The sequence below is a fragment of the Rattus norvegicus genome, chromosome 15 (assembly GCF_036323735.1).
Source record: "Rattus norvegicus strain BN/NHsdMcwi chromosome 15, GRCr8, whole genome shotgun sequence".
NCBI classification, from domain to species: domain Eukaryota; kingdom Metazoa; phylum Chordata; class Mammalia; order Rodentia; family Muridae; genus Rattus; species Rattus norvegicus.
In genome coordinates, this window is record NC_086033.1 from 30267380 (window position 1) to 30281672 (window position 14293).

A 14293-nucleotide genomic window follows, 5' to 3' on the forward strand; every position below is an offset into this window, starting at 1 on the left:
CTAGTCAAAAAATAAACTTTCAGGGCTAGGACATAGGTCAGTGGTAGAATACTTGTCTAGCATGCATGAAAATCTGGATTTGATTCCCATCACAAAGTAAAATAGTAAATAAACAGAGAATAAGTTTGTACGTGTTTGCCTTTTACAAATGAGTAGCATAATGATATTTGAGATTCTAATTTTTCTTTTACCACTCAGCCATGGGGAAACATTTCTCAGAGCAAATCAGCTTTCTCCTTGTAATTGCTGAGTCATTTTTTTCTAATATGGGAGGAGAAACAAATCAAGGGCTTTTCTCAAAGCAAGTCAAACATTTCTCAGAGCAAGCCAGATTTCTCATTGAACTCTCAGACTCAAAATGGTTTCTAATTTTAGAGTAGAAAGAGTTCAAGAACTCATCACCCTGCCTCTTTTTCACAGAGATAGAATCTGTTCATTTTATTATAGTCATCTGTGTGATGAAGACAAGATTGTTTGATTATTAATAATGCCGCAAGTGAGGTCTCTAGCAAAACTATTCTTGAAGAGCAGAGTTTGAGATAATACATGACCTTCAATATTGGATGCCTCTCTCTTTCACATTCGTTTTAAAGCAATTTTTATAAGGAAATCAGAATGAGGGTTCTTCAAAAAATTGAATCAGAAAACTACCAACAAAACAAACTAAAACTAGATATATTATGAAGCCTAGTTATACCTCTTGGAATTTTGGAATTTCTCTCTCTCTCTCTCTCTCTCTCTCTCTCTCTCTCTCTCTCTCTCTCTCTCTCTCTCTGTGTGTGTGTGTGTGTGTGTGTGTGTGTATAAAAACGGTCTTATGTAAAATAAAATAAAAATTTAAAAGAAACAACGTGCTGACCAGTTGTGAGTCTGTGTGTTTCCCACCAGCTGTTGTACAAAAGATTATTCCTCTAATTAGGTTCGACTGCCGCACTACTCTATTGGTATTGTGAAAGTAGAGGGAAGTTTGACAGTGCATCCATTAAGCAAAAATAATAGTAGTAGTTCCCCCACCTGGGACCTATATTCCACACAGGCATAAAGTCCTGTGACCAAAACATGCAGTGTCTTCAGCACTGTGGTCCTGCCGTCAAGTTCTGGTGGGTGACCAAGAGCAACAGCAACAGGTTCCATTATTTCTGGGGTCTCTATGGCTGCTCCAGATCAACACTAGGGGATGTGTCCCAGAGCTGGTTTTGGGCTTTTTATTTGGAATTATATTGCTGGGGGGTGGGGAGTACTATGCTAATTCACTTTGTCTCTCTGTATCTTTCCTCTCTTTTCTGTTTTGTACACACATACACATACATGCACACACACAAACACACACACACACACACACACACACACACACACACACAATTTTGAAACATCCTTAATGTTAGTTGGCCCTTCATGCACCCACCCTTTCTGCCATACTCTCTTCCTCCCTCTGTACTTAACCCTTCTTTGCCCAGAAAAATGCTATTGACTGAAAATTAAATATTTTCTTGCCTTCATTCATAAGGATGAATCGTAGTGACATTTTGATTTCAAATGTTTATCCCAGCCCATGATTCAGTGGTACAGACTGTGTGCACCTCTTTCCAGGTTACTAATCATGACTCAGTAACATTAAAAAAAAACCAACCCCATCTCTACATCTTTATTCATGGCTTTCAGTAATTAGAGAAGTGGCCACAAGATGGCAGTAGACCGCAGCTGATGAGAAGCACAGCAAGCTCATTTCATTGCATCCTGAAGCAATGCATCCGTTTTCTTATTGGCTAGTAAGATAACACAGGAAGCTGCTATAACTGTTAGAGAAAAGGGAAAACCTGGAAAGACAAAGAGCTTGCTTGGCACGAGATTGCAAGTCTACGTTGATCCCAGGCAGGAAGAACAATGAAGGCATCCATTCACACTGTATTCCTGTTCTTGTGGCTGTGGATGGACTGTGAGTTGAAGATTTGGGGTCAAGAGAAAATATTTGGTGGATGTGTCTTAGAGATTCGTGGGCAGTCTATTTTATACAGTTCCCTCTAGTTGTTGTGGACAAAGAGATTAAGCAGAGTACTGCCTGACTGCTCTCCTCCTGTCTGTTTTCTTTCTGTGTAGGGGAGAGCCATGGAGAGAAGGTCGAGCAGGTTCTTTCTACGCTGAGTGTTCGAGAGGGAGACACCGCTGTCATCAACTGTACTTACACAGACAGTACTTCATCATACTTCCCTTGGTACAAGCAAGGAGCTGGAAAGGGTCTCCACTTTGTGATAGACATTCGTTCAAATGTGGACAAAAAGGAGACTCAACGATTTAAAATTTTACTAGATAAGGAAGCCAAAAAATTCTCCCTGCACATCACAGCCACACAGGCTCAAGATTCAGCCATCTATTTCTGTTCAGCAAGTGCACAATGTTTCCAAGGCACCTGCAACCTGTACTCAAACTTGCTATGGGGGTGCTATGGGGGTTGGAGCCCAATCCACATCCTGTGTCTTGTAGTCAAGCATTTGTCATATTTTTAATTGCAATGGAAACTATAACATACAGATATTTTTTTTCCACGTGGAGAGGTTTAATGAGAGAAGAAGAGGAGAGGAGAGGAAAGGCTGGCCATGAGCACGTGGAGGGAAGGGGTGGGGGTAGAGAGAAAGGACAGGGAAGAGAGGAAGAGCAGGGAAGAGAAGAGAACAAAGAGAACATACAGATATTTAAAACATATATGAGAAATTTCTGCTCTCTCTCAGAGAGAGAGAAAGAAAGAAAGAGAGAGAGAGAGAGAGAGAGAGAGAGAGAGAGAGAGAGGTGTGGTAGTGGTTCATACCTTTAATTCCAGAACTCAGAAGGCATAGGCAGGCGGATCTCTAAGTTGAAGGCCATCCAGGGTTACATAGAGAAACCTTATTTTGAGAAAGAACTCCAAAATAGTTTATTTTTTAACTCAAAATTCCTAACAATTTTTTTTTGTATATTCGTATGTCTTAGTTACTTTCTTATTGCTGTGAAGAGGTACCACGGCCAAGGTAACTTATAAAACGAAATCATTTACTGGGGTGTTGGCTTACAGTTTCAGGGAAGAAGTCCATGATCATCATGGCAGGGAACATGGCAACAATCAAGTAGGCAGGCTATTGGTGACTTACATGTAGAGATGACAGCCTTAAAACAGGGCAGAGAGAGAGAGAGAGAGAGAGAGAATGGCATCCCCAGTGACACTCCTACAACAAGGCCACATTCAATACCTGAGACATCTACCAACTGGGGACAAAATACCCAAACATATGATCTGATCCTGTGGGGTGCTTATCACTCCAACCACCACAAGGTATGGGAGCTACACTTATCTTTGGGTATAGGTTCCATGTTTAGAATACAGTTAGAAATAGGACTGGTTTAGGGAAGTGACTTTAATAGTTTCTCATCCAGGGTTCATTGCTTAGTCAGACATGTACAGTGGGCTTTGCTTAGAGTATTGGACATGGATTCCATCATGTTGAGTAGGCTTTATGCTGGCTACTTATGTCAATTTTACACAAGCTGGAGTCTTCTATCTGGATAATGGCAATAGAATATATAGTTTTGGGGGTCAATGGACTCCCCTGATCAAGAATTCAAAAGAAGATATGCATTGCCCGATGGTGGGTTTTTTTTGGGGGGGGGCTTGTTTTGTTGGGAATAATTGCCACATCAAAATGTCATAATTTCTTTAAATATATGCATGTATGTATAAGATGCACTTACATAGCAATTTTAAGCAAACATAAGATAGTATAATTCTCTATGGCTCTTTCAAACATCCTTAGAGCTATTTATCCCTCTTCTCACCCTCCCTTCCCCCTCCCAATGTTTGCTGCTTTCTGCTCATCAGCTAAGTATTCCTCCATGTTACCCACATCTCTCTCATAGCTCCTGCATCTATTATTCTCCTCTGAAGACCCCCATGGGTTCTTTTAACTCTCCTGCTATCTGCAGTTAGTCCAGGTGATGTATTCAGAGCTGAAGATTCAGAGATGGGTTCTGGAAGTAAGTGAGTATGTGTAGCATTTGTCTTTCTGTGTCTGCGATACTCCACTCAGTATATTTTCTATATTCATCATTTACTTTCAAAGTTTACTGTACTACATTTTCAATATCTATGAATCTGTTAAAGGGCATTTAGTTCATGTATATTTTCTAACTACTATGAATAGAAGAGACATGAACATGGCTGACCAAGGATCTGTGGAGTAGAATGACCATTGGGCATGTGCCAAGGAGAGGTATAGATGGGTCATATGGTAGATCTACTTTTAGCTTTTAGAAGATTAACCACACTGATTTCCACAAATGCATCAGTTTGCAATTCCACCAATGTGAATGAATGTTTCTCTTTCCCCATAACCTCGTAAACATATTCACTGGTAGTTTTTAATTTTTTCTTTTTTATTGGATATTTTATGTATTTACATTTCAAATGTTATCCCATGGCCTGGTTTCCCCCTCTCCCATACCCTCTCCCCCTCCTTCTATGAGGGTGCTCCCCCTCCCACACATCCACTTCCACCTGGCATTTTCCTACACTGGGGAATAGACAGATACCAGGAACCAAAGTTAAATCAGTATCGAGCAAACCTTTTAAACAGTTTCATAAACTCTAAAGAAATTGAAACAGTCATTAAAAGTCTTCCAACCAAAAAATGCCTAGGACCAAATGGATTTAGTGCAGAATTCAATCAGACCTTCAAAGAAAACCTAATACCAATACTCTTCAAACTATTCCACAAACTAAAAATAGAAAGAACACTACCCAATTCATTCTATGAAGCCACAATTACACTTATACCTAAACCGTACAACGACCCTACAAAGACAGAGAACTTCAGACCAATTTCCCTTATGAAAATTGATGCAAAAATACTCAATAAAATTCTCGCAAACTGAATCCAAGAACACTTCAAAACAATCATCCATCATGATCAAGTAGGCTTCATCCCAGGGATATAGAGATGGTTCAACATACGGAAATCCATCAATGTAATCTACTACATAAACAAACTCAAAGAAAAAGAACCACATTATCATCTCATTAGATGCTGAGAAAGCATTTGACAAAAATTCAACAGCCCTTCATGTTAAAAGTCTTGGAAAGATCAGGAATTTAAGGCCCATAACTAAACATAGTAAAAGCAATATACAGCAAACCAGTAGCCAACATCAAACTAAATGGAGAGAAACTTGAAGCAATCCCACTAAAATCAGGGACTAGACAAGGCTGCCCACTCTCTCCCTACCTATTCAACATGGTATTGGAAGGTTTAGCCAGAGCAATTGGACAACAAAAGAAGGTCAAAGGAATACAAATTGGAAAGGAAGAAGTCAAAATACCACTATTTACAGATGATATGATAATATGCTTTAGTGACCCCAAAAATTCCACGAGAGAACTCCTAAGCCTGATAAACAACTTCAGTAAAGTGGGTGGATACAAAATTATCTCAAATAAATCAGCAGCCTTCATCTTCTCAAGGGAAAAATGGGCTGAAAAAGAAACTGGGAAATGATACCCTTCACAATAGTCACAAATTATAGGAAATGTCTTGGTATGATGTTAACCAAACAAGTGAAAGATCTGAATAAAAAGAACTTCAAGTCTCTGAAGAAAGAAATTGAAGAAAACCTCAGAAGATGGAATGATCTCCCAAGCTCATGGATTGGTAGGATTAACACTGTAAAATGGCTGTCTTGATGAAAGCTATCTACAGAATCAATGCAATCTTGATCAAAAATCCAACTCAATTCTTCACAGAGATAGAAAGAGCAATTATCAAATTTATGTCGAAAAACCCAGGATATCAAAAAACATTCTCAACAATATAAGAACATCTGGGGGAATCACCATCACTGACCTCAAGCTGTATTGTAGATCAATAGTGAGAAGAACCACATGGTATTGGTACAGAGACAGACTAGTAGAGCAATGGAATGGAATTCAAGACCCAGAAATGAACCCACACATCTATGGTCACTTGATCTTTGACAAAAAAGCAAAAAACCATTCCTTGGGGAAAAAAAAGGAGAGCATTTTCAGCAAATGGTGCTGGTTCAACTGGAGGTCAGCATGCAGAAGGCAAATTGACCCATTCTTATCTCCTTGTACAAAGCTCAAGTCCAAGTGGATCAAGGACCTCTACATATAAGAAGATACATTGAAACTAATAGAAGAGATAGTAGAGCCTCGAAAACATGGGCATAGGGTAAATTTTCCTCAACAGTACACTAATGACTTATGCTCTAAGAGCAAGTATTAACAAGTGGGACCTCATAAAATTGCAAAGCTTCTGTAAGGCAAAGGACACCGTCAATAGAACAAAGTGGCAACCAACAGACTGGGGAAAGATCTTTACCAACCCTGCATCTGATAGAGAGCTAATATCTAATGTATACAAGGACCCCAAGAAGTAAGACTCTAGAGAGTCAAGTAACCCTATTAAAATGGGGGTACAGAGCTAAACAAATTCTCAACTGAGGAATATTGAATTGCTGATAAGCACCTAAAGAAATATTTTTTTAATCTTGATCACTCTGCCTGAGATAAGACGAAATCTCAAAGTAGTAGAAAAATGAGATTGGACTCAGACTTACCACTTTAACAAAAATTAACTGGAAATGGATCAAGGACCTCAATGTAAAACCTAAAATGTTGAAACTGCTATGAGTAAACATTCACACCATTTGAATTGCATTTCCATAATTGCCAAAATTGAATAATCCTTCTGATATTCCCTAGATATTTTTATTTCTTCTTTTTTTGGAAACTGTCCTGATCCATGGCCCATTTTCAAATTGTGTCACTTGTTCTGAGTTGTTTGTATATTCTAAATATTAACCCTCTACCAAATGTTTCACTGGAAAAGATTCTCTCCAACTCTGTGGGGTGTCTGTACTTCTCTCTATTGCTTCCTGATCTGTAGGCGAGATTTTCATTCTACAAGGTCTCTTATGTGAACTACTGTCATTAACTCCTGGGCAAATGGGGTCCTGTTTAGAAAGTTCTTTCCTAAACCTACACCTTCTGGGATTGCCTGTGTTTTCTTCCAGCAGTTTCATTGTTTGAGGTTTCACATTTAGATCTTCGATCCATTTGTAGTTTATTTTTCCTAAGGTGATAGATCTAATTTCCTTCTTGTACACGTGGACAACCAGTTTTCTCTGCACCATTTGTTGAAGATGCTGTCTTTTCTCCAATGTGTATTTTTGGCATCTTTGTCAAGTATCAAATGGGTTGTTGTTCCATGTAACCATGTTTCAATCTTCCATTTGGTTCCGTTGGCTTCATGTCTGTCTTTTAAAATAATACTATATTTTATATCACTATGAATAAAATTGGACCTATAACTATCACCTTCACAAAAATTAACTCCTGATTTTCCAGCTACCACTCCACCTGCCCCCACTTAAACCACAGTTGAACATTCAAGTTAGCCCCCCTTTCTCCCTGATTCTGCTGCCTACCAAGTACCCAGAGTCATACCCGCATCCCTGAGCTAGCTGCCTGGTGTCAGTCTAGCTCTATTGTTTGGCTGCTGCTACTGCTGCTCAGCTGGCCATCACCAGACCTGCCACACAAGGACTATCCAGGTTAGATCTGCCATTCACTGCCCTGAGTCCCCTTGGACATGCCCAGCTACTCTGCGCTGTTTCCTATCACCATGGCCAGACCACTTCCATCAGGCTTGCATCACCAAGGGCATCCAGATTAGTCTCTTCCCTCTGTCTCCAATCCTCTCTCCTCCATCCCCCCTGGGTCATTTCCAGCTGCTCTGAGACTTGCACTGTCCCATTGTGTTTCATAATCCAGCCCCAGGAGGCCTGCTGCACCTGGGATATCCAGGGACAAGCAGATGGCTTGAGGCCAGCATAAGAACACAATCAACAAAAGCCAGGGCTGTAGGGCACCTCCAGAGCCCAACTATCCCACTACAGCAAATCCTGGATATCCTGACAGAATTGAAGCACAGGAAAAATGACCTTAAATTCAAATGTAAAAGATGATAGATACCTTTAAAAAGGAAATGAGTAAATTTCTCAAATAAAAAACAGGAAAATACAATCAAACAGATAGAGGACTTTAAAGAGGGAATGAATAAATCTCTTCAAGAAACACAGGAAAATACAGGTTAAGAGGTGAAGGAAATGAATAGAACTCTTCAAGAATTGAAATGGAAATGGAAGTAATAAATAAAACAGAACCCGAGAGAATTCTGGATTTGGAAAACCTAGGGGAGAGAATAGGAACAAGAGACACAAGCATCACTAACAAAATACAGGAGATTGAAGAAAGACTCAGGCACAGCAGATACAATAGAAGAATTTGATATGTTGAAAGAATAAAAAATGCAGCTAAGAAGTCAGAAGTTTAAAAAAGCCCCAAATACCTCAAATTCCAGACCCTGCCCTCTACCTGTACGAGCTGACCATAAAGTTAGATTAAAATCTTAGAGAATAGTCTTGAGAAACAGGAAGCTCCTCTCAGGAACTGATGGACCATAAAGTTTAACAATCTTGAGAAACAGGAAGCTCCTCCTTGTGATTTTTCATTATTATTCTCGACACTTTCCAATGACACCATCCCTGCCCCGTCGGGTTGTGGTTTCTCCCGTTAAATACCCTTTCTCCTAGCCTTTCGGGGTCGAACTCCGTGCATGGGATACGAGTCTCGACCCCAGTGCACTGGTTCCTACCAATAAACCTCATGTTTATTACAGCAAAGACGGTCTCACGTGAGTTCTTGGGGGATCGTATCATCCCGAGACTTGAGTGAGGGTCTCCCCGTTCTGGGGGTCTTTCATTTGGGGTCCCGTCCGGGATGAACGACCACCCTCGTCCTGAGAGACCTACTTGGAGGTGAGATAGCATCTGTGTCTTTTTCTGTGTCCTTGTGTTTTGTGCCAGCTAAACTCTGGGTCTGTATTTGCTACTCTGGGTCTGTATTTGCTCGAGAGTTCTGGAGTTCTGGTTTTGCAGTCGCTCACGTCTCGGGCTGAGAGGGGAGGCTCGTGTCTTAGGAGAGACATGAGTGTGAGCGGTAGATGTGCCAGGGGCTCACTGATTGTACTGCCCTGGAGACATCCCAGGAGGTCTGGGGGAACCCCAGGGACGCCTGGGAGATTCCCATCTGGGTGCCGGTGAGGATTCGGTGATTCTCCTGGACTGGAGAAGAGACCCGTCCTCCCAGCTGTCTGTATTTCTAGAGTGGTCTTTGTGTGTTTTAGGTCTTTGTTTGTGTTACTTGTGACTTTGACGATGGGACTCCTCTGAGTTTTCTAGAGTGGTCTTTGTCTGTGTGTTTTAGGTCTTTGTTTTGTGTTACTTGTGACTTTGACGATGGGACTCCTGAGTTTGACTATAGACCAGTGGACTGCTAGAGAACACAATTTGTACCGAGGCAGACTTTTTGCCCCTTGGAGTGGCCAGTGTTTTATATTGGCTGGCCTCCAGAAGTCACCTTTGACTTAACCATTATTTTTGATCTGCTGTCATTCATCTGTCTGTGGTTGAGAAGGAAGAGTGATGTGGAATCCGCTCTCCTTCATCTGTCGTTGTAAGTTCCCTTCTAAATTAGTTCAGTTTTGTGGTGATCTCACAGCGGCCACTTGTTTTTTGTTTTTGTGCACACTTCTATTTTTTGTCTGTTAATCTTTTGATTGTCTTTCTGTGTGACTGAATGCTATTTGTCCTGTTCGGCGGACCTCTATTTTCTGGATTCTTGTTTTCTCGCCATCCCACTTGAGATGCTTGTTAGTAGCTGTTACAGGAGATACAGAATCCTACTAGAGGCCAGAAAAAATGTTGCAGACATGGATGGAAGGCCCTCACTTCTGCCTGTTGACTTCAATATGTCTGAAGGTAGGGAGCACCAGGTCTACCGTCAGACTCCAATGGTGGGTCTCTGAGGGGCTGAAAAAACGCCCCACCAATTTGGCTAAAGTAAGGAAAAGATATGAAGAAAAAGTTGCAGAAACTTGAAGGGTTAAGCTAAGTCACTGAGAGAGTTACTATAAGTTGCAGAGAAAATAAGGTTGATGTGTGGTTCAGGGTCTGTGCACAAAAGTAGACAGCACCTAATAGCTGTAGAAGAAGATGCAGACAGAGAGACTGAAAAAAGAAAGAAAGAAAGAGGACAGAAAGAGCAGAAAGCTAGGGAAGAAAAGAGACAAAAAGAAGAGGAAGCTAGAAAGCTAAAGAGAATTAAAAGACAAGAGAGGAACATATACTGGCCATAGTAGGTAGGGAACCTAGGAAGACAGTACCTGGCAACAGAAGAGAATTCCTGGCTAAAGATCAGTGTGCCTAATGCAAAGAAAAAGGACACTGAGTCCCAGAAATAGCAAGAGGGGCCACTGGAGAGCCTCTCGGTCCTAGAGTGCTGGCTATGTGCAGAGATAGAAGGGAAGCCCAGCCAGTTGTTTTGTGGATACAGGGACCCAACGCTCTGTGCTCCTATGCTCCAGTGGGCCAGTATCCAAAGACCTTGGGTACAGGGGGCTACTGGCACCAAACAATACTTATGGACTGCCCGAAGAACAGTGGACCTTGGCGTGGGCCAGGTAACCTACTAGTTCATGGTCATCCCTGACTGCCCCTATCCCTTGCTCATGAGAAATGTGCTCTCCAAAATGGCTTGCGTGGGCTGAAATGGCTGGGTGAGGCCATGTGTATGCATATCTACAGACTGTGTACGTGGAGCTTAAGACCTGTCTCAGTACACCAGTACCTGACGCTGGGAGATGTGTGGCTTAGTCCTGATCTGCCTGGAACACACCGTTCCTGCCAGTCGGGCACTGACAATTATCACCCAATCCAGGACTTAAACTGTGATAGAGTGGCTGATGTTTTGCCTTTGAATAGAACGTCCCAAAAGATGGGACCACTGGTCAGCTGCGATGGACTAGATTCTCCACTGGTTGGAGACAATCTGGTCACCTTGCTGCCCAATCATGACCTGGAGCCACCATAGCACGAGTGTCAAGTACTGGCAGAAGACCATGGGTGGAGCTGCAACTGGCTGATTGCCCCCTGCTGAAAGCTGAGGCTACCTTGTCTACAGACGGGAACAGTTCTCTTCATGAAGGTCAGAGATAAGTGGGTGCTGCCATGGTGGACAACACAATGTCATCTGGAATGGCTGAACCCCAACCCCCCAGCACATCAGTGCCGCAGATGTCTTTGCCATCTCTTGGATGCCCTGATGAAGTCAGCAACTGTGAGTATTATTCATTGCCCAGGACATCAGGAAGGAAGAGATTCAGTGGCATGGGGCAGTAACAAAGCAGATAAAGTGGCTCGGGAAATGGCTATGCAGGAGGCTATCCTTGTTACAGGCCTGCAAGAGAAAGCCACTGGGAACTGGGATTGGACTAAGGGATGGCCTCACTGAGAATGTACAGAAGAAAAGGTCCAAATTGCTTAAACGAAAAAAAGACAAGGGCACACTTGAGGGAAAACTATATTCCTCAGAGAACAAACAAAAGACTCACTTTGCCAAATACAGAAATGGATTCACTTAGATAAGAAGCTTGTCCAAGTAGTTAAGGTGTATGTAATAGACTTTAAGATTCTAGCCAGAGAGGCAGTAAAAAAATATAAGGTATGTCAGTAAGTGAATGCTTAGCAAGCAAACAGGGTAAAGAGACCTAGAGAGTTTAGTGAAAAGTCGAAGTGAACTTCACTGAGATAAAACCAGGAAAATATGATCACAAGTATCTCCTAGTGCTTGTAGATACCTTTCCAGGAATAGATAGAAGCTTTCCTCACCAAGCAAGAGATGGCCTCGGTAGTCATCAAGAAGATACTGGAAGAAATATTCCCCAGGTCTAGAGTGCCCAAGGTAATCTGGTCAGACAATGGCCCTACTTTCGTTGCCAAGGTAAGCCAGGGTGTGGCCATTAGAGGTTGATTGGAAATTACGTTGTATTTACAGACCTCAAAGTTCAGGACAGGTAGAGTAAATAAATAAAACTCTAAAAGAGATCCTGACCAAATTGACCATGGAGACTGCGCAGACTGGGTGGTACTCCTTCCCTCTTGCTCTCTTCAGAGCAAGAAATACCCCTTCCAGATTCAGCCTTACCCCCTTTGAGATCTTATATGGGGCCTCAGCTCCTCTGACTGTATTAGATGATGTTACTGAACCAACATGTCATAGTAATAATGATTTGTATGCCAGGCTAAAAGACCTACAGGTGATACAGAAAGAAATCTGCTCACAGCTGGCAGCAGCCTATGCCCCGGGGACCTCCAAGTCATCTCATCAGTTCCATGTCAGAGACTGCAGATACACACAACAACACGGAGCCCAGACACTCGAGCCTCTCTGGAAAGGACCGTACCTGGTGCTGCTGACCACCCTGACAGCCATCAAATCTCAGCCCTCACCAGCCAAGTACTAGCTGTTGGGGCTGAGAGCTGGGACCTAGAGGGACACTCAGATCTTCAAAAAGCTCCCTAGACTTGCACATCAGATAAGTGGATACATCAGAGACATGACTGGGAGGTTGCTATAATGCTCACTTGAGGAGTGTGTTTTAGAAACAAGAATTTCATGTTTGCCCTGAGTTCCCTCGGGATAGGTGTGGGGATAGGCTTGATTTCCATTGCAAATGATGTAACATCCCCTAACTATGAAGGCATTATGTGCATTCGTACTTCTAACCCTTCTTGGGACTGTGCCTCAGGGATCATAAGTTTAGAAGTTCTAAGATAGTCATGACCTTGGTGTGTAGGTTTAGATAGTGTCCAGATTGGAATCCTGATGCTAAAGACTTAGTAAGAAAAAAAAAGGAGTTGAGAATTACTTAGGGCTATCTTAAGAGTTGAGAATTACTTAAGGCTATCTAGGTGCTGCAAGGGCAGCACAAAGACATCTGCTGTTGCCCTGCAATGCAAGGCTTATGGAGAATTCAAAACTGCCATTGACTCAGATATAAAAGAGTAAAAAAGACTTTTTAGTTGACCTCCAAGAATACCTAACCTCCCTCTCAGAGGTAATCCTTCAGAATTGGAGAAGATTAGACCTGATATTCCTTAAAGAAGGAGTCTGTGTGCTACACTGAAAGAAGAATGTTGCTGATATGTAGACCATTCAGGAGTAATTAAAGACTCCATGAAGAAACTTAGAGAAAGGTTAGACAAAAGACAGAGAGACAGAGAAGTGCATCAGGGATGGTTCGAGAGCTGGTTTAGTAGATCTCCTTGGATGACTACTCTGATATCTTCCCTTATGGGACCCTTCTTAGTTTTGCTTCTGCTTCTGATTATAGGTCCATGTGTGTTAAAGAAACTAGTTGCCTTCATTAGAGAAAGAGTTGAGTACTGTTCAGATTTTGATGCTATGCCAACAGTATCATGCTTTAGGAGGACAAAAAAGTCAATATTATACAGATACTAAAATTTAGTTCTATGATTAGAACTAGCCACTAGAAGAAGTAGGGAATGAAAGAATTAAAAATGCAGCTAAGAAGTCAGAAGTTTAAAAAAGCCCCAAATACCTCAAATTCCAGACGCTGCCCTCTACCTGTACGAGCTGACCATAAAGTTAGATTAAAATCTTAGAGAATAATCTTGAGAAACAGGAAGCTCCTCTCAGGAACTGATGGACCATAAAGTTTAACAATCTTGAGAAACAGGAAGCTCCTCCTTGTGATTTTTCATTATTATTCTCGACACTTTCCAATGACACCATCCCTGCCCTGTCAGGTTGTGGTTTCTGCCTTTAAATACCCTTTCTCCCAGCCTTTCGGGATCGAACTCCACTGCCCCTGCATGGGATACAAGTCTCGACCCCAGTGCACTGGTTCCTGTCAATAAACCTCATGTTTATTACAGCAAGGACGATCTCTCGTGAGTTCTTGGGGGGTCGTATCATCCCGAGACTTGAGTGAGGGTCTCCCCGCTCAAGGGCTCTTTCAATGTGAATCAAAGAAAATATTAAATTTAAAAAATTTCTAACACAAAACTTCAAGGAAATCAGGAATAATATGCAAAGACCTAACCTAAGAATAATAGGAACAGAAGAAGGTGAGAAGGACCAGAAAATACTTACACAAAATCATTAAAAAAATCCGAACCTAAAGAGATGCCTATAAACATACAAGAAGCTTAGAGAATACCAAGTAACATGCAAAGGCCGACAATCAGAATCACATACGACTTCTCAACAGAGACTTGAAAGCTGGAAGGGCCTGGACAGATGTCTCACAGCCTGTGAAACCTGAAGTGCTGACACTGCTATGAATACCAATTCTGGGGTGGTAGCCCCCATCCCTAGCTTTATTTT